Source organism: Manis javanica, chromosome 1 (genome assembly GCF_040802235.1).
Source record: "Manis javanica isolate MJ-LG chromosome 1, MJ_LKY, whole genome shotgun sequence".
Classification (NCBI taxonomy): domain Eukaryota; kingdom Metazoa; phylum Chordata; class Mammalia; order Pholidota; family Manidae; genus Manis; species Manis javanica.
The window spans coordinates 146,479,545-146,500,064 of record NC_133156.1 but is presented as its reverse complement, the minus strand read 5'-3'; the positions used below and the strand labels follow the sequence as shown (position 1 = coordinate 146,500,064).

General features: G+C 44.7%; 1 long non-coding RNA gene across 6 annotated transcripts in view; it reads right to left on the bottom strand.

Annotated features, from left to right (window-relative positions):
• The window catches only part of LOC108401276 (uncharacterized), a 34,323-nt gene extending 33,637 nt beyond the window's left edge, over positions 1-686 (bottom strand). For all 6 annotated transcript variants that reach the window (XR_005063065.2, XR_012131903.1, XR_012131904.1 and 3 more), the window contains exon 1: positions 269-686. This is a non-coding gene — a long non-coding RNA (uncharacterized lncRNA). The remainder of the gene's footprint in view (positions 1-268) is intronic.
• Positions 687-20,520: the final 19,834 nt, after the last annotated feature.

Genomic DNA, 20,520 nt, shown 5'->3' with positions numbered 1-20,520 from the left:
CCCTTGGGCTCTTAAACATTTGACGAGCCTTATAAAGAGACAAATAGATACCCTTGTTAGCAAACCTATCCAAGTCCACTATCACAAACTAGCTCGCGAGAGTGATGACGACGACAAAGCACCCCCCTCTATCTCTTCTCAGCAAAAGTAAGCACCAGCGCAACCCTCCCAGGAGTCTTTGAGTGCCAGTTGAGTACTAAGGTGGATGCGAGGCAAAGCACTGCAAAGGAAAGGCTAACGCCTGCCCTGGGTTCCTTGAGGGACATACCTGATTGCATAGAGGTTTGTGTCCTGCATTCTCCTCTCCTCAGGAAAAAGACACCTTGTGCTTAATAGAGAAACTCTTTCTCTTCAGCAGAGCCTGTAAGACTAAGAGTCCTCTTCATGCACCAGATATCCACTGAGGATCAGGCCCCTGTTCCTGCCCCTTAGCCTGCTCAACCAAAATCATTTTAATTTTTAATAAAGAAAGGGGGAGATGCTGGGAGCGAGCCTATGGACTTTTAAGCAATACTAGTTATGTAAGTCTTAAGACAACAGCAATCATTTCTGCAGTAAGGCAGAGTTGCTCTCCTAGCCAAATCAATATAGATCTTGCAGTCAGATTACTAAGTAATGTTTCCTCCTCTGTTCTTTCCACTGGCCTTCTAACGCTGCCAAACCCCTGCTTCTCAAGAACACCCGCTGCCCCAGGGGAAAGCCCCATCCTTAAACCTCCCTCTCAAGGGCCCCCACCCACAAGATGGCGAACTTCCTGCTTCTCTTCTGGGTCCTCGGTTCCCGCCGGTGCCACCTGAAACCCAATCACCTGTCTACACCTTCCCGCCGGCGCTAACTGAAGACCAATCACCTCTTTACATATATTTTCATCACAACCTATATAAATTGAGCCTGAGAAAATAAAATTGGTCAGCTTGATCAGACATCCTGTCTTGCTGTCCGTTCTTTGTGTCTCTTGCCCCTTCATTCTCTCCTCCAGGTCGTCGACCCCCGTTGATAGTCCTGCGGGTAGGGACAGATCCATGTCTCTATAATATGCTGAGTGTGTTGTCCTGAAAAGAGACAGATCCTTTGGGGAAAAAAACTTAGCCAAGATCACTCTAACTTTATGAAAAAAATGTAGTGTTCCAATTAAAAAGCTCATGTTCCATTCAAAAGATCTAGAAGTGAATTTTAGGAAGATTATTTGATTGAGCCAAAGACAAAGGAAAACTAAATTGAGTTATCTCCTTTTACTTGAGATGACATTTTCTTTGACAGTTTTAGAACCCAGATTATTCAGAATGTGAGCAGTTGTGTTGAGCTCATGAAGTAAGTGACCCATTTCAATCTTTTAATTTTTCCCAAATTGTTGCTTAGATTTTCAAACCAACGTGAAAAGCCTCTCTCTCTGCTCCCCTGCACGGGGGTCTTCCAGACAGTGGCAGGCTTCAAAGAGCCTGGCAACCTTATGGAGTGGTTATTACTCCTTAAATGTTTTCAGATTTGCATGTGTTTCTTTCCTCAGACTCCTCCTTTCACCACCTGGAGCACCTGGAGGTAAATAGTGTCTGTCCCACGTTACTTGGGAACTTTAGTCATTCTTTTAAAAGTCCTATGTATACCCAGTTGCTGTTAGGAAAGCGTCTTCCCCCGCGCTGGAGTTGTCTCTTGGAGCCTAGGACTTCCCTTCCCTGCCCAGGGAATTACCAAGGAGCCAGAGGGCAGGAGAACCATCACACAGGTGTGTGCTGAGCGCCTCCTGCCTGCAGGCCGAGGGGCTGGGGCCAGGAAAGGGCTCAGATTCTGAGGAGGTTATGACTTCTGTGGTGTCAAAGCCTGTATAGTCCAATTGGGCCACTCAGTAAAAAAATCAAACAGCAAGAATTACCTAATTCCAGGTGATGAGACTAGCCCATCATTCATTTTCAAAATCACTGCACTGATTTCCACAATGACTGTAAAGTTTTACCTCATAATTCTATCACTTTAGGTTGATGTGACCAGGAAAGCTCTACAAAGGTCAAAAACGCCCCTGGGTCTGGAATGTTTGAATTGCACTGGGAGTGGCAAAGACAAAGAAACTTCCAGAAAATTGGTGCCTCCTGAACTGCAGGTCAGAGACAGGCCAGCCCATGGATCTGTCAGGGGCTCTGAGCAAAAAATGCTGAGACCTTGGGTTTCAGCAAGTCCAAGAGTGGTTGGAAGTAAGGCTGGTTTGGAGGTGGAGGTACTCTGGGGAGGCGCTGGAGTGTCAGTTCATTTTATTTAGTGTGGGGGACACTGCTCTCAGCCAGGCTCTTTGCTGAGCTCTGCCATACGAGAGTGGACAGGATTGGCACTCTCCCTGTCTCCAGCGGGAGGAAGCCTGTGCAGGAACATAAGTGAGTAAGCCTACAACGACCTGACACCAACAGTGAAAAACAGCGTATTGGTACAACGTACATGGTGGTGTGTGCCAACAGTGCTTCTATTCTGCTATTTCTGTTCCTTAGAAAAACCCTTTTACTTCAGAAGGATGGGTGGGGAACACCAAGTTCTCATCCTTCTGAAATAGCTCATGCACCAACCACTGAGCAAGCACATCGTTGGTCACGCTGAGATTTTTACCCAGAGCAGCACTTGCACTAAGGATTTGACATTTTCTTGGTGGGGGTTTAGCGGGACCTTTCCTGGGGACAGACGTAGGTGTCTGACTCCCATCAGCGTGACTCTGAGTCCTCATCTGAGCGCATGGGAGGCACCACACAGGCTGGTCCCCTGCCCTCCCTCCTGTGCCCATCACGTGGGAGGAGGGACTCCATGTCCGTTTGTTCAATACTTGAATACACAAGGGGACGCATTTATCCACGGAAGACCCAAGAAAGACTCAGCCTCAAAGACAAAGCAAAGCTTGACAATTCTGAGATGATTTTTGTCTTGTTTCCAGGCATATTGGGGTCAGAACATCCATTAGTCTTCAATATTTTTATAGTAAAAAGAAATGGACTTGTTAATGGGTGTTTTTAAAGTTAGCCAAACCGAGGCAATAAATAGGCCCAGGGACTGTGAACTCTAGCACCAGGTTGGTCCACAGCAGTACGGTCTGTGAGCCTAGGGGGCGGCGGCGACATGTGGAGAGGCCAGGGGCATGGCGCATGTGAGGTGGCATCCTTTGTTCAGCGGTATGGTCAGAGATGGTACTGGGGCTTCCCGTAATTCCCAGCTGTTTTCTGTCCTCTGTCTGAGGATCAGCCATCCCATCCTCTCCCTGAGGTCGGCATGGCTTCGGCCAGCGAGGTGCTATTTGACATGACATCACCACATCCCAGCAGATTCTTAAGAGCCACGGCGTGACTTGGCTACGTCACTCTCTCTTCTTGTGTGACTTAACTTTTTAAATGTTGGGCAATATAGCACAGGCCAAACACGCATGTGTGGGGCCGGCGTGTTCTTTCCAGCAGGATGGCCTCGCCCCTGGTCCAGGGGGCCTCCTGTGGGTGGGGGTCTTCCTCCACGCCCTCCTCGGGGGAGCGTGGGGTCCGCACTGGCCGTGCACGGACAGGCAGAAGCCCTGTGGAGACGGCGTCGGGAGCCTCCTCCCAGCTCTGGGTGGGGGCGTCGTGTTTCCCCGGTACCCCGGAATGCCCAGCTCTGGAAATGCATCGGAACCGGGACCGGATCCGGGGTCCCGGCCGGCTCGCTTGCAGCGACACGTTCCGGGCGCGGCGCCGAGGCTTCTGGAGGCGAACCCTGCCGCTCTCCGCTGGGGGGCGCCCAGGGGGATCCGGCAGCGGGACGCCCGCTCCCTTCGGGGCCCTCGGCAGCTCGGGCCCTCGGCAGCATGTCTGCGGTGGAACTCGGGCCTTTTCGCAACCGGCGCTCCGTCAGCGACGCCCCGTGGTGCCGGTTCCTGATCGGACCCCCGGCCGCCCGGCCGCGCGCCCACGGTCGGGGGGGCACCTGTGTCTCCGGGATTTGGCCTCCCTGCGCGGCCCCCGCGGCCGCCGGGCTCTGGCCACCGCTGCTCAAAGTCAGAAGAGAGGCGCCTTCCTGCGGAGCTGCGGTTGGCGGCCGGGTAGGCTCCCAGGCACCGCGCACGGGAGCCTCTCCGGTGGCGCGGACTTCGCGGGCCGGGGCCCTGCGCTCTGGTCTCTCCGGGCTGCCCCGTCCGCGCCTCGCAAGGGCCGCCGCCCCCCGCGCCGCCTGGCTGCGCCTGCCAGGCCTCTTGGTCATGAGAAAAGAATCCACAGGTCTGGACACCCACTATTTTTAGGCATTGGTGGACTGGAGCCAGTTTCCCCAGTGGAATAATTATCCACATATTTTATTGAATAGGGCCTTGAAAAATGACAACACACATCTTCAATCCACTCAGAAATTTAAACAGATTAAGAAAACCATACAGCTAATTCACAACACAAACGAGAAGCTCCTTGCCTGGCGCTCAGGCTGGTCCCTCCTCTGGGCAATCCAGCCACCCCCTACCTGGGTGGTCCCTCCACCCCACCCCTCAGTGATCTCCTCACTTCCCGCCTGGGTGACCCACTCACCCCCACCCCCTGGGTGATCCACCCACCCTTCCCCTTGGGTGACCCACTCACCCTCACCCCCTGGGAGATCCACCCACCCCTCCCCCCGGCGATCCACTCACCCCCACCCCCTGGGCGATCCACCCACTTGCTCTCCTGGGTGATCCACTCACCCCCTCCCCCGGGTGATCCACTCACCCCCACCCCCTGGGTGATCCACACACCCCTTCCCCTGGGTGATTCACTCATCCCCACCCTCTGGGAGATCCACACACCTGCTCCCCTGGGGGATTCACTCACCCCCATCCCCTGGGTGATCTACCCACCCCCTCTCCTGAGTGATCCACTCACCCCCACCCCCTGGGTGATCCACACACCCACTTCCCTGGTGTCTCCAGACTGCTTTTTTCCCTGGTTGTTAAATGTCAGGGACAGAAGCTCAGGACTCCAGTAATGGCTTAAGAGATGATTGGAAGTAGAGATGCCTTGAGCCCACTCCCAAAAGTCCCAGTGTGCACCATAGACAAAACAGACACCTAGGAGAAGTTAGAGAAATAGAAAAAATAATTGGCTCCTGAGACCTGCGGAGCAATAAGCTATTCTCTTCCTTCAGTGGGGTAGTTGGAGCCTGACTAAGAGCAGAAAGCAGGGAGCAGTGTGCCTCCTGCCTCCTCAATAAGAGGGGGAGATAAGCAGGGGAACAAAGATGCAAAGAGAATTCCAACTTCCTTAGGAACCTCAGTGAAATAACATTGCAAACATGTGTAGGGCCGGTGCTCTGTTAGGCTGGTCACTCCGGTTAGGCCATCATGGTATTGATCCTTTCAATGTTCACAAAATCCTAAACTTAAATTACAGCTGTTGTTCCCATTCTGCAGATGAGGAAATGGAGGCCATCAAGGTGGATCAGCTTGCCCAAGGTCCCAGTCAGGAAATGCAGCGCAACTGCAAAGGACACAGGCTCCACAGCCACTGTTCTTAACCAAAGAAACAGATCTGAGTTTGAGAATGGGCTGTGTGCCCTGATTAAAGTCCTAAAGAGGGGCAAATGTCAGCAAACCCCCTGAGATGGGCAGTCTGGGTTTGTTTATCCAGAACTGCTTCCTGGTACAGAGCCACAGCTTTCTGGCACCACAGGCTGTGGTAACAGGGGTTGGACTGGGCTGCCAGTGACCCCATTTGGAGAGGGGTGTAGCCGCCTAGGGCTGGCCTCAGCTGTAGGAGGCATCTGGGATGGCAGCGACAGTGGGAGGTCCAGGGTAGATGCTGACACCCAGTCAGTGCTGCTGGTTGTAAAGGTTGAAACCAAGCACAAGGACAAATACAGAAGCAAAGGGACCTTTGCTAGATAAGAGTGAAATTGTGACAAACGAGAATGCTCGTGTTTCACATTCAGGTGTTCATTTTAAGTGGCAGATTTATATCCATTTATATGTATGTATAAAGGAAGCATTGCTCGTATAAATGGAATGAAGGTCACTCAGTAAAACCCTTGTTAAGTGTTCCCTGGGTGCTTTTAAAATAGACCCATCGTTACTTGCTGAGGCAGTGGTTACTGTGTTCAATCTAAGAGTCCTGCCCCCCAGGCTCCTGGGTGGGAACATGGAAGTTTTCCCCTTTCTCCACATGGAATCAATTATGAGGCCCTGATGATTTTACCTCTGAAACATTTTGTGGCAAAGTCAGTTCTGTCTATTGGCCAGACCCATTTCCTTTCTGCTTTCTGATCTCAGCTCCACTACACTTTCTAGACTGCATCAGATTAGGTGGGGCTTGAGTTTTGACAACCAGAATATGGGTAGAAGTTATCTGTTGGTACCCCCAGGCCTGGCCCTGAATCTTCTGCAGGATCCTGAATCCTATGTCTTCCTCTCCTGCTGGCCCTCTGTAGAGAACTAGCAGAGGAAGCAAGGCCCTAGGGAGTGGCAGAAGTTGGTCAAAAGAACCTGGATCCCTGAATGACTATGTGGAACAGAACACCCCACCCCCTTCCCTACACCAAAGCCCCACTGCAGACCCACATTGGACTGGGGTGTGAATAAGAAATAAACTCCTGGGCCATGCCACTGAGGTTTGAGTTTGTTTCTTATAGCAATTATAGCTACTTATGCTACTTTATCTTCTCCTAAATAATGCCCTCCAAACCCAACACCATGCTCACTACTGACTTTCTCCTCCTCTCAACAGGCCATGGTCCTCCAATCTTTATCTCTACCTTCATACTTGCCCATCACAATTCCACCTGCTAAAGCAGAATAAGCCTGTTTTTTTTTTTACCACCACCGTCTGTTTTTTCTTTCTCTTTTAACCATTTTTTTAGACTATAACATGAAAATACACCTTTATTACCACATCTTCAACTTTATCCCACCAATCATATCTTTTTAATCACAGTTAAGAATTTTCAAATTGTTCCACATTTTAGAAATTCATTACATATATGATTGGTGTCTTTTTGTGTGTGTTTATTTATTTTGAAGTATCATTGACATACAATCTTATATCATTTCAAGTGTACAACACAGTGGTTCAACAATTACCCATATTATTAAATCCTCCCCCCACCCCCACTAGTACAGCAATCTGTAAACATAGGAAAATATTACAGAATCATTGACTATATTCTCCATACTGTACTACTATTCCCCTGACCAACCTACATTACAATTGAAAATTTTTGGACCCGTTTATTCCCCTCAACCTCCCCACCTCCCCACCCCGACCCCTCCTGCATGGTAACCACCAATCACTTCTCAGTGTCTGCAAGTCTACTGCTGTTTTGTTCCTTCTGTTTTTGCTTTTTATTTATATTCCAGAAATAAGTGAAATCATATGGTATTTGTCTTTCTCTACCTGGCTTATTTCATATCCTCTAGATTTCATCCATGTTGTTGCAAATGGCAGGATTTCTTTTTTTATGGCTGAATAATATCCCATTGTATATATGTACAACATCTTCTTTATCCATTCATCTATTGATGGACACTTAGGTTGCTTCCATATCTTGGCTATTATAAATAGTACAACAATAAACATAGGGGTGCATATCTTTTTGAATTGGGGATCTTGTTTCCTTTGGGTAAATTCCTTTAGGTGGAATTACTGGGTCATATGGTATTTCTATTTTTAGTTTTTTGAGTAACCTCCATACCTCTTTCCACAGTAGCTTCACCAACTGACATTGCTACCAACAGTGTAGGAGGGTTCCCTTTTCTCCACATCCTTACCAATATTTGTCATTTTTTTTCTTTTGGATAGTGGCTCTTCTAACTGGTGTGAGGTGATATCTCATTGTGGTTTTGATTTGCATTTCTCTGATCATTAGGAATGTGGAGCATCTTGTCATTTGCCTGCTTTGGCCATTTGTTTCTTTGGAGAAGTGTGTTGTCAGGTCTTCTGACCATTTTTTAATCAGTTTATTTGTTTTTTGGGCATTTAAGCATATAAGTTCTTTATATATTTTGGATGTTAACCCCTTATCAGATGAGTCATTTATGAATATTTTCTTCCATACTGTAGGATGCTTTTTTGTTCTGCTGATGATGTCCTTTGCTGTACAGAAGCATTTAATGTAGTCCCAGTTTTTCATTTTTGATTTTGTTTCCCTTGCCTGAAGAGATGTGTCCAGGAAAAAATTGCTCATACTTATGTTCAAGAGATTTTTGTCTATGTTTTCTTATAAGAGTTTTATGGTTTCATGTCTCACATTAAGGTCTTTGATCCATTTCAAGTTTACTTTTATATATGGATTAGACAGTAATCCAATTTCAGTCTCTTGCATGTAGCTGTCCAATTTTCCCAACACCAGTTATTGAAGAGAATGTTTTTTCCCCATTGAAGATTCATGGATCCTTTATAGTATACTAATTGCCATATGTGCATGGGTTTATATCTGGGCTCTCTATTCTGTTACATTAATCTATGGGAATGTTCTTGTGCCAGAACCATATTGTTTTAATTAGTGTTGCTTTGTAATATAGCTTGAAGTCAGGAAGCATACTACCCCCAGCATTTTTCTTCTTTCTCAGGATTGCTTTGGCTATTCAGGATCTTTTGTGGTTCTATATGAATTTTAGAACTATTTGTGTTAGTTCATTGAAAAATGCTGTTGGAATTTTGATAGGGATTGCACTGAATCTGTGAATTGCTTTGGGCAGGATGGCCATTCTGACAATATTAATTCTTCTCATCCATGAGCATGGGATAGATATCCACTTATTTGTGTCTTCCTTAATCTCTCTCATGAGTGTCTTACAGTTTTCATAGTACAGGTCTTTCACTTACTTGGTTAGGTTTATTCCTAGGCATTTTATTCTTTTTGATGCAATTGTCAGTGGAATTGATTTCCTAATTTCTCTTTCTATCAGTTCATTGTTAGTATACAGAAATGCAGCAGATTTCTGAGTATTAATTTTGTATTCTGTAGCTTTGCTGAATCCAGTTATTAGTTCTAATAGTTTTTGGTGGAGTCTTTAGGATTTTTCTATGTATAATGTCATTTTACCTGCAAATAGTGACAGTTTTTCTCCCTTACCAATTTGGAATTTGGGTGCCTTTTATCTCTTTGTGCTCTCTGATTGCTGTGGTTAGGACCTCCAGTACTATACTGAATAAAAGTGGTGAGAATGGACACCCTTGTCTTGTTCCTGATCTCAGAGGAAAACCTTTCAGCTTTTTGCTATTGAGTATGATGTTAGCAGTGGGTTTGTTGCATATGGCTTTTGTTATCTTAGGTAGGTACATTCTATGCTCATACTGTTTAGAGTTTTTATCATGAATGCATGTTGAATTTTGTCAAATACTTTTTCAGCATCTATTGAGATGCTCAGGTGGTTTTTATCCTTTTGGTTAATGTGGTATATGCTATTGATTGATTTATAAATATTATACCATCCTTACATCCCTGGACTAAATCATCCACTTGATCATGACAGTGATCCTTCTGACATATTTTTTGTATTCAGTTTGCCAATATTTTGTTGAGGATTTTTGCATCTATGTTCACCAGGGATATTGATGTATAATTTTCATTTTTTTATTGTCTTTGCCTGGTTTTGGTATTAGAGTGATGCTGACCTCATCGAATGAATTTGGAAGTAGTCCCTCTTCTACTTTTTGGAATAATTTAAGAAAGATGGGTATTAGCTCTTATTAAAATGTTTGGTAGAATTCAACTGTGAAGCCATCAGGTTCTAGACTTTTGTTTTTTGGGGAGTGTTTTGATTACCAATTCAATTTCATTGGTGGTGATTGGTCGGTTAAGATTTTCTGTTTCTTCCTGAGTCAGTCTTGGAAGGTTGTATTTTTCTAGGAAGTTGTCCATTTCTTCTAGGTTGTCTAATTTATTGGCATATGATTTTTCATAGTATTTTCTAATAATTCTTTGTATTTCTGTGATATCCATTGTGACTAATCCTTCTTTGTTTTTGATTTTATTTGTATGTGTACTCACTCTTTTTTTCTTGATAAGTCTAGCTAGGGGGTTGTCTATTTTGTTTGTTTCCTTGAAGAACCAGCTCAGTTTCATTTTATTCTTCTCTATATTATTTATTTCTGCTCTGATCTTTATTATGTCCCTCCTTCTATAAATTTTGGGTTTCATTTGTTCTGTTTCTAGTCTTATTAATTGTGAGTTCAGACTTTATTTGGGATTGTTCTTATTTCTTGAAGTAGGCCTGTACTTCTATGTACTTCCCTCTTAGAAAGGTCTCTGCAGCATCCCACAAATATTGGACTGCTGTATGTTTATTTTCATTTGTCTCCATATATCACTTGATTTTTGTTTTAATTTGACCATTGATCCATTGATTATTTAGAAGCATGTTGTTTAACTCCACAAGTTTGTAGGCTTTTTTGTTTTCTTTGTGTAATTTATTTCTAGTTTCATATCATTGTGGTCTGAGAAGCAGCTTGATACAATTTCTATTTTTTTAAATTTATTGAGGCTCTTTTTGTGGCCCAGTATGTGATCTATTCTGGAGAACATTCCATGTACACTTGAGAAAAATGTGTATCCTGCTGCTTTTGGGTGGACTGTTCTGTACATGTCTGTTAAGTCCATCTGGTCTAGTGTATTGTTCAGTGCCTCTTTTTCCTCATTTGTTTCCTGTCTGGTTAATCTATTGATGTGAGTGGTGTGTTAAAGTCTCCTACAATGAATATATTGTAATCTATTACCCCATTTAATTCTGACAGTATTTGTTTTACATATTCACATGCTCCTATGATTAGTGCATATATATTTATGGTTATATCCTCCTGTTGGACTGACCCCTTTATTATTATGTAATGTTCTTCTTTGTCTCTTGTTGCTTTCTTTGTTTTGAAATCTATTTTGTCTGATATAAATACCGCTACTCCTGCTTTTTACTCCCTATTGCTTGCATGTAATATCTTCTTCTATCCCTTCACTTTTGGATCTGAAACAGGTCTCCCCTAGGCAGCATATAAATGGGCCTTGTTTCTTTATCCATTCTGCCACTCTATGTATTTTTTGGTGCATTCAACCCATTTATATTTAGGGTAATTATTGATAGGTATGTACTTATTGCCATTTTATTGTTTTCTGTTTATTTTCATAGCTCCTCTCTGTTCCTTTCTTCCTCTCTTGTAATCTTCTCTTGTTATTTGATGGTTTTCTTTAGCTTTGTGGTTGGATTTCTCTCTTTACATTTTTTTGTTTGTATTATAAGTTTTAGGTTTGTGGTTACCAAAGGTTCAAGAATAGCTTCCTGACTACATAACAGTCTATGTTAAGTTGCTGACTGATCTATTTCAAACACAGTCTAAAAGTACTTTTTTTCTTCTTCCTCCTCCACACACTTTTTGTATATCCCTTGATTGATTTTGTATATAGTTGGTTTTGCTACTTTTATTTTGTTTTAATTTCACACTTGACTGTTAATTAATTGGTCTACTACCTGTACTGTAGTTTTATTTTCACTGGTGAAAACTACTCAGCCTTAGGAACATTTCCATCTATAGCAGTCCCTTTAACATATCCTAGAATCCTGATTTAGTTGTTATAAATTCTTTGAGCCTTCATTTATCTGGAAATGGTTTAATCACTGCTTCAAATTTAAATGATAATATTGGGGTAGAGGATTCTTGGTTGAAGGTCCTGTTCTAGTACCTTAAATATTTTATGCCACTCCCTTTTACTGAGAAGTCTGCTGATAGTCTGATGGGGTTCCCTTTATAAGTAATCTTTTTTCTTTCTCTAGCTGCTTTCAGTACTCTTTCCTTGTCTTTTATCTTTCCCATTTTAATTATTATATGTCTTGGTGTTGTCTTCCTGTGGTTCTTTTTGTTAGGGGCTGTCTGTGCTTCCATGAACTCAGTGTATATTTCCTTCCCCAGATTGGGGAAGTTTTCAACAATTATTTCCTTAAAGAGATTTCCCGTCCTTTTGTCTCTGTCTTCTCCTTCTAATACCCTTATTGTGTGAATATTATTTCATTTGGTTTGGTCACACAGCTCTCTTATCATTCTTTCATTCCTAGAGATCCTTTTTTCTCTCTGTTCTTCAGCTTCATTTTGCTCCTGTTCTCTAATTTCCATCTCATTGATTGTCTCCTCTAGTTTTAGCAATCTATTATTCATTCCCTCCATTGTATGTTTCATTTTAGTTACTGTGTTCTTCAGCTCATGTATCTCTTTGTTGAAGTCTTCTCTGAGATCTTTAATACATTTCTGCAGATCAGTTGGCATATTTATGACTTTTACTTTGAAATCTTTATCAAGAAGATTGGTGATTCCATTTCATTTAGCCCGCTCTGATGTCTTATCCTGTAGTTTTGTTTAGAACATATTGCTCTGTCTTCTCATTTTGTCAGGTTTTCTGTGTTTCTTCCTTGGTATTAGATGGATCTGCTGGATCTGCTTTGCCTCCTGGTCTAGAGAGTAATAGCTTTATGAAGAAGGTGTCCTATGGTGCCCAGAAACTCCACAATCTTTCCTCTCCAGTGCATGGTTCTCATTTGTTGTGGAACCCTAGTTGCTATTGGTGGATAATGGGTGGGGTCACCTTTCTGTCTGTCTGCCAGCAGTGGTTTATCTGTCTGCTGAGGTTTATCTCAGTTTGCCTAAGTAGAACCTTTGTGATCATAACAGGGGCTTCTACTGGGATCACTGTGGGCAGGGCCACCCTCTACCTGACCTGCAGCGATAGTGGGCCTCTGGCTTAACAGGGTGGGCAGGGCAGGTGAGTTGCACAATGGCAGGGTGCACTGGCTTGGAGTAGTGGCAAGTCACCTGGTTGTGGAGTGCATGGGTGCTCAGCAGTGATGGCAATCCATGTGGTGGGAGGGTGCACAGGAGCATGGGTAAGTGGTGGTATTGAGTCCCATGGTGGAAAGCCAAGCCAGCAGTGGCAGAGGCAGTTAGTCATGCCATGGCAGTGTGCAGCTGCTGCAGCGTCGCACAAGCACCCTCTAGCAGCAGTAAGGCACTCAGCACCTGGCTTGGCCACCCCTGGGGAGGAAGGAGCTCTTGGAGCTGGCCCCTGCAGGTGCCTACCCAGATGGGCTGAAATAGGACCATGAAAGCTGGGAGAATCTCTCTTTTCCCTCCAGGCAGCAAAGTCCGACACTGCTGGGCTGAGTGGGCTGGCACTTTGGCTGGGCACAGGGAAGTGCCTTGGGGCCAAGCCACCAGTGGGTGGGATGGAGTGTCTGAGGCTCCAGAGAGTGCCTGAACTATTGTGCTGATGGAGGGTCGGGGAGGTATCATCCATCTGCCCTTTCTCTGCAGAGATAGCTTCATCCAGCCATTGCTCTTCTGTCTTCCCTCCCACTGCTACAAGTCCTTCAAACTGCTGCCTCTGCTGGGTGTCTCAGTAGGACTAGTGGAGTGTGCCTGTGCTCCCCAGGCAGTTGGAGTCTCAGCCTCCCAGTGTGCTCCAACTCTCCCTGGTGTCCAGCCCCACTAGTCACCAGAACCCAATGTAATGTGGGCTCCTGTTCCCAGAGCAGATCTCCAGGGCCAGGTGTGCAGAGTCCCTGGGTGCCTATCCCTTCCCTGCTCCTTTTCTTTTTCTCCTGCCTATGGGCTGGGATGGGGAAAGGGCTCAGGTAACGCTTGATCACATCTCTGCCCCTTTACCCTTCTCTGTGTGGTCTTCCCTTCTCCCCCAGGTGCAGGTGGTCTGCCCTGCAGTCTTCAGGTCATTTTCAGGGTTAGTTGTATTTGCTGTAGTTGCTTCCTTGGTGTGTGTATGGCATGAGGTTTCTACCTTGCCTTCCTATTTATGCATCTTGAGCCTGCCTTCTCAGAGTAAGCCTCTTAAAACACAAGTCAGACCAGACCTCTCCTTGGTATAAATCTTTTAATGGTATCTCCAAATACAGCCTCCGAAGTGCTAAAATGTGGCATATGGTCTTTCCATGCCTGGCTCTGGTCTACAGTGCTAGCCTCATAGTAGATTTCTGTTGACATTGACGGGGCCTGGCCACAGAGAGCAAGCTCTGGGCTCTTCTGTCCTCAAGACTATTCTCTCATCAGGCTTCTTTCTGGGACATCCTTCTATCCACTGGCCCTCTACCTCTTTCTGCTCACCTAACTTCTCTTTATCCTGTAGTCTGGCAATGCTTACTCCAGGTTCCCTCCCTCTGCAGCTTCCTAGTACTCCACACATATGTCACATATTTTCTACTCTGAGAGCACTTAGGACCTGAGTGTCATTTGTCTGTGCTTGACACACAGCCGAGCCTCACCAAATACTCCTTAGCCATGACATTAAAAAATGGCTCCAGGCATTGCCAATGTCCCCTGGGAACACAAATGGCTCTGCTTGAGAAGACCTGCTTTATAGTCATGCAGAGAAGGAGCCACCTGCTAGCCCCGACAAGGACTTAGAGGACATGTTAGCTCTGTGGGGCCACCTGAGCCACTGTTGACCTGAAACTGGATTTTGTCATGAAAGGCTCTCAGAAGCAGACCTGTAGAGCCCAAATTCAGAAGTGACTGGGGTTGGCAGGCATCAGGCCTACACAATTTCCTGCTGCTTTTGTGTTAACAGAACCCAGTCTTTTTTCCACATGGCTGTATGCCCAGCACAAGCATTGTCTTGAGATTTGTCTAGGCCATTCTCCATCATTCCATGTCTCAATATCCCAGCCTCTCATGCAGTTAGGGGTGGCCTTATAACCAGTTATAGTCAAGGAGATTTAAGGAGAAAATTAGTGTAAGAGCTTCTTAGATTTTTGTGCTTTTCTGATAAAAAGGGTCAGCAGCAGACATTCCCTAACCTTGACTTTGGTCATGATGGCTGGGGCAGCCATGGAGCTAAGGACGAAGGAGTCAGGTCAGCTCAGACATCCTGGAGTGTTTAAACCCTGTAGTGGGTTGAATAGTGTCCCTCCCACCCCCCACCTCCACCAAATTCATGTACACCTAAAACTTCAGAATGTGACCTGATTTGGAAATAAGGTCTTTGCTGATGTAATTGGTTAGGATCTGGAGATGAAGTCTCCCTGAATTTAGGGTGGGCTCTAAATCCAATGACCATGTCCTTATGAGAGGAGAGGAATAGAGACACTTGTGGGAACAAGACCATGTGAAGGCAGAGGCAGAGACTAGAATCAAGCAGCCACAAGCAAGAGACCCCAGGAGCTACCAGGGGCCTGTGGAGGCCAGAAGGATGATTCCTAGAGGGAGGCGCACAGCCCTGGGACATCTTGGTCTTGGGCCTCTGGCCTCCAGAACTGTGAGGGGGAGATTTTGGTTGTTTTAAGTTACCACATTTGTGGGGATTTGTACAGGCAGCCCTAGGCACCCAATACAGCCATTGTTAGTGAAGTTTTCTGTTACTTTAGATGAAAGTATTTTTAATTTTTAATTGCTACACTAAGACATGAGCAGAGAGCCAATTTAGAGCTCACACTAGGGGATTCTTTCCCAGGTGCCCTCCCTTGAGAATAAGGGAAGGAGAGTGCCAGGTGGAAGGTCGCTTTAGTGAGAGGAAGGTCATTTCTTCTAAGTGTAGGCAGAGCCTTTTTTTTTTTAAATGTGGCTCCAAATGTTTGCCACTAATTTATTTGTTGTTATTTCTCACAGAGACATTTAAAATGGAGAATGACATGCATAACACTTCATTTGTCTTATGTTGTGAGGAAATAAGAGTTTCCATACAAATTAATACTACAGAAAACTGAGGCTTACTGTTTCTTTAGGCTCACATACTTCTAATATTCTCTATATCCATTTAACACTAATTTGGAAGCATGTTGAAATATATTTTTCTGCTTTCTCAAAACAGTCTTTTTCAACATGCTTTATCTTGTGTATGAATTTTTAAAAATTCAATCTCATGTCTTTATTTCTTTACTTTACTATTTAAGTAAAAATTGTATATATTAAGGTGTACCACATGACACTTTGATACACCTATACATAGTGATGTAATTATTACAGTCAAACCAGTTAACATATCTCTCTCCTCACAGTTACCTTCTTATTTGAGGTAGAGTGAAAATCTCCCCCCTCCCACAGAGGTCACCCACCTTCTGGTGATGGATCAGGTGTTCCCTCTTGGTCAGGGACAGAGTCAAAGCCCAATTTGGGGGCTCCCCATTTCTAGATCCCCTGCAGACTACTTCCCCAATTCTGTTAGAGGAATATTCCTTCCACATTCCATGTAACATAATGAAGTTAACTTTCATTGGGTCTAATTAATAGGACTTGCTTTGCTGAGCCTCTACTCTGGGCTTCCTGGCTGGGCTGTGGTTTCAGACAAGCCTCTGAATCCTCATCTGGGAAGTAAGGAGTCAGTCCTGACTATCTTCAGGATGTCCTCTGCTTCTCAAAGTAGGCGAGGAGGGGTCATCTTGGGATCTCTGTGCTACTTAAATGTGGTGATTCCATCCTGATGGAGCAATGGACCTGGGGTTTGAGGCAACACTCCTCAAAGGTGTCCCACCTCCACAGCCATCTTGCCAAAAAATGACCAAACCCTAATTCAAGCAAGAACTTAATCCAATGACCACTCTTCAGAAAATACAGGGTGCATGTTAAATGACATCCCAGGAGGCTAGATAATGGCGAACTCCAGACTATGGGAAAAGTGGACCATGTTCTGCAGCAACAGATTGCACCCCCCCCAAAAAAAGAGGAGGGAGAAACTAGAGATTGAAAGCCTTTGAAGATAAAAATCAACCAAGTATAAAACATAGACTTCTTTTTGAAGGAAACAAACCCACAACTGATTAAAAGTTTTATAAGATAGTCAAAGATATTTATTATGGATCAGATATTTGATGTATTAAGACATTATTATTAATGCTTTGATGTGGTAATATAGTTATGCTTCAAAACTAGAGTGTTTATAACTCAGAAATGCATGCTGAAATATTTTATGGGTGAAATGCTATATTGTCTGGGATTTGCTTCAAACTAATTGGAGAGGGGGAAAGCAGGTAGGGAAAGTGGTGAACAGGCTTGGTCATGAGTTCATAATTATTGAGGCTGGGTCATGGGTACAAAGAGGTGCATTATATATATTCTCTCTCTGTTGTATGCATTTGAGGCTTTCCATATTAAAAATAAAAAGGCATTCATTTCACAGGAAAACTTGCTTCCAAAGTTTCCGTTCATAGGAATTTACCTTTGCAGGAATGCATCTCTTTGGAGGAACCCTGTCTTCATGAGCACAGGCTCACTAGGGCTCAGAGCAGATGGAGTTTCCTTCCTCTCCCTTCCAAAGCTTGCCTGCAAGTCAGACATAACCCACTGACTGTTCATATCTGGTTTCCATGGCATGTTGACATTTTCTGAATTGTTGCTGTATCAAGGTGCTTGCTGCATCAAATGAGATGTGATGCAGTCCAGAAAATGCTGCAACCTGTCTGGGAGGCTACCACTTCTTACACCAAAGGGTCTGGAGAGGGGCTGTGGTGTGGTTATTTCTGCTGCTTGGGAAGGCAGTCGAGGGCATCTGCTTTCTGTCATCCGGCCTGGCCCCCAGAGGGCTGGTCATGTCTCTCCTCTGGTATCACGATGGCTGTAGTGGTGCCAGGCCATCCTACATGGATATGACAGTGTCCAGTGGTGAAGACTTTTCCAAAAGTGTCCCAGCAGCCTGTCCCACACTCCAGTCCTCTAGGTGGAGTTCCTGCTATGCTGACATAGGCACTGGCAGGGAGAATGAGACCTCCAGGACCAATATAGACTCGTCCTGATTTGCCCTCTGGTCTGAGAAAGGTGGCCCCTGTTTGCATACCTGTCCATGCATACACCTGGGTAGAATTAGGGCTCTGACAGCTAAAGCAGTGAGGGCAACGAAGCTAAGTAGATGGGTTGGCAACCAGAAACATTTGCCTAGGAGTTGACATTTCAAAGCAGGAGACTTCAGGCTCATGTCTGCATTGGCGAGAAAGGACATCTCTGGCACCTTGGGTGCTTGCTAGAGAGGAGTGGCTTTGCCCCCTTTACAAAGTGGCTTTTGGCTCCAGATCACTCCAGGATCCCGCCATCCCTATCATTCCTCATTCATGTCATGCTGGGGCCCCATAATCCCCCTCCCAGACTCTCATGCCCTTTGCAATGAGACTGCAGCTCCTTCCATCAAGAGGTGGAGGCTATTCCTCTGCTCCACACATCTTTTCAAGGCTTGGTCACTTGCTTGGGCTCACAGAATGGCAAGGAAGTGAAGGCATACTAATTCTGACCTCATGCATATCGCCTCATTTTCTTGAAACCCTGTTCAGCCATCCTGAGAACAATCTGGGGCAAGCCTGCTGGCTAATGAAACATGTGTGGGCCAATCAATCATGGTGATGCAGTTGCCAATTGCCAGCCATGTGAGTGTGGTCACTCTAGACCAACCAGCCCTCAGCTCCCCAGCCAGCTGATGGCAGAATACAAGTGATGTGAAAGCCACAATCACTAGTGTCTGACCCAGATCAGCAGAACTGTACAAATCATTTGTACACTTGTGAGTAATACTAAACACTTATTTAAAGCCACTGAGTTTGGGAGTGGTTTGTTACCAAGAAGTAGCTGACTCATACACACATACCCTGTTTCTTTTCAGTTACATTACTATTCAGTTCCTGGGAGCAATTGAGTTTGGGAATCTGGGAATAGGCAGAGGTTTTTTCAAATTTTACTATGCTTAAGAATTGCCAAGGGAATTTACTTAAAATATAGATCACTGTGCTTTGCTCCTAGGAAGTTCTAATAGAACCCCAGATAACCTGCATTTGATCCAGCACACATCTGATCCTGGCATAGGTAGTCTGGAAATCATTTACTCAGGAGAACAAATCACTAAAACCACATGTGATCTCTAATATTACCCTCCTCCTCTAATATCAGAGAGAGAGATAAGAGTGGGTTTTGGCCGAAAAGGGAAAATGCTGGGCTTATCTGTGCAAACTGATAAGCAATGAGAAAGACCTCCCTTGCCCAGATCCTCAGCAACTACATTTTACTCTTAGTAATGCTGCTACATAAAGAAATCTGTGTAAAGAAAAATATATTTTTTCTAATTTGATAAACAAATTTGTGATCAAATACATACATAACAAAACCCCTGATCTAATTACAAGCAGTTAACTGGTGGTGGATGAACCAAAGTAAGGGGGATTAGCTAGCTAGAAGCAAACAGCAAAGAATGAGTATTAGGGGGAAAAAGGAAAAAAGAAATCTTAAATCCTTGAAAAGAAGTAAACAGTGACAACCTGTGTACTAGATTCTGGAAGCCAGCCAGGGAGAATGGCTGCTTTCATTCCTATTGGTCAGTCTGTGAACCGATGCCCACTGAGGACCTGCCATATGACAGACAGTCAATGTGCTGCCACTAAGCAGGGAAAAGCACAGATGTAATTCTTCTCCTTGTGGACTTGTTTTCTAATGTGGTAAGGTGCAACAAATGGTAAACAGATAAATCATACTAGAGGGTGTACTGGGTTGAACTGAATACCCCCCAAAAATATGTTCAAGTCCTAATCTGGGTACCGGTAGAATGTAACTTTATTTGGAAATAGGGTCTTTTCAGGTATAATCAAGTTGAGATGAGGTCATTAGGATGGGCCCTAATCCACTACAAATGGTATCTTTATACCAAGAGGAGTAGAGAGACAGACACAGGGAGGACTCCATGCCATGGTGGAGGCAGATGGGAGTTAATGTGCTTACAAGCAGAGGAATGCTAAGGACTGCTGTCAGCATCTGAGACTAAGAGGAAGCCACGGAGCAGATGCTCTTCTAGAGCCGTGGGAGAGACCATGGCACTGCCAACATACTGATTTTGGACTTTTAGCATCCAGAACTATGAGAAAATAAAGTTCTGTTCTTTTAAGTCACCCGATTTGTGGTATTGTACGTGGCCCTAGGAAACTAAAGGACATAAATGCTAAGAGAAAAATAAAGCAGCATCTGGAAGCAGGGAGTGTTGAGGGTTGGGTTTGTAGTTTAGATAGAGCCATTTGGAAGTTCTTAGTGAGACCTGCAAGTGGGGAGGGAGGGATCGATGGGAGAATCTAGGGAGGAGCATCCTAGGGGAAGGAATAGCAAGTACAAAGGCCCAGAGGCAGAACTGCACCTGCTGTATTTGTTAGGGGAAGAGCTGGGAAATGAGATGGGAGGAAGAGGGGGAAGGACCAGACACTGTAGGCACTCGCAGGTCACAGCTAGGCTGAGAGAGAAGTAAGGGATTTGAGCAGGAGTTGCATGATCTTATTTTTTTCAATAGAGTAATGGTTTTTTTGTTTTAAAGGATCACTCAAGCTGCTGTGTGGAGAAAATGCTAAAAGGGCCAAAGTGGAACGTGGGAAACTTTTAAAATAGGCTAGAAACAGTGGTGGCTTCAAGAGGGTGTAGGTGGAGGTTTAGAGGGAGGAATGCGTTTGGGATTTGGATGTTTCTTGCAAGTGGGGCCAAGGGGATGTATTGGTTGTGGAGAGGAGGCTGGGATGACTCCAAGGATTCTGGCCTGAGTCACTGGAAGCAAAACAGTTCCAGAATAAGGACTGTTTGACTGGTGTGTGATTTTCCATAGTTTATTTAAGGAACATGTTCTAAGGCTTGGTCA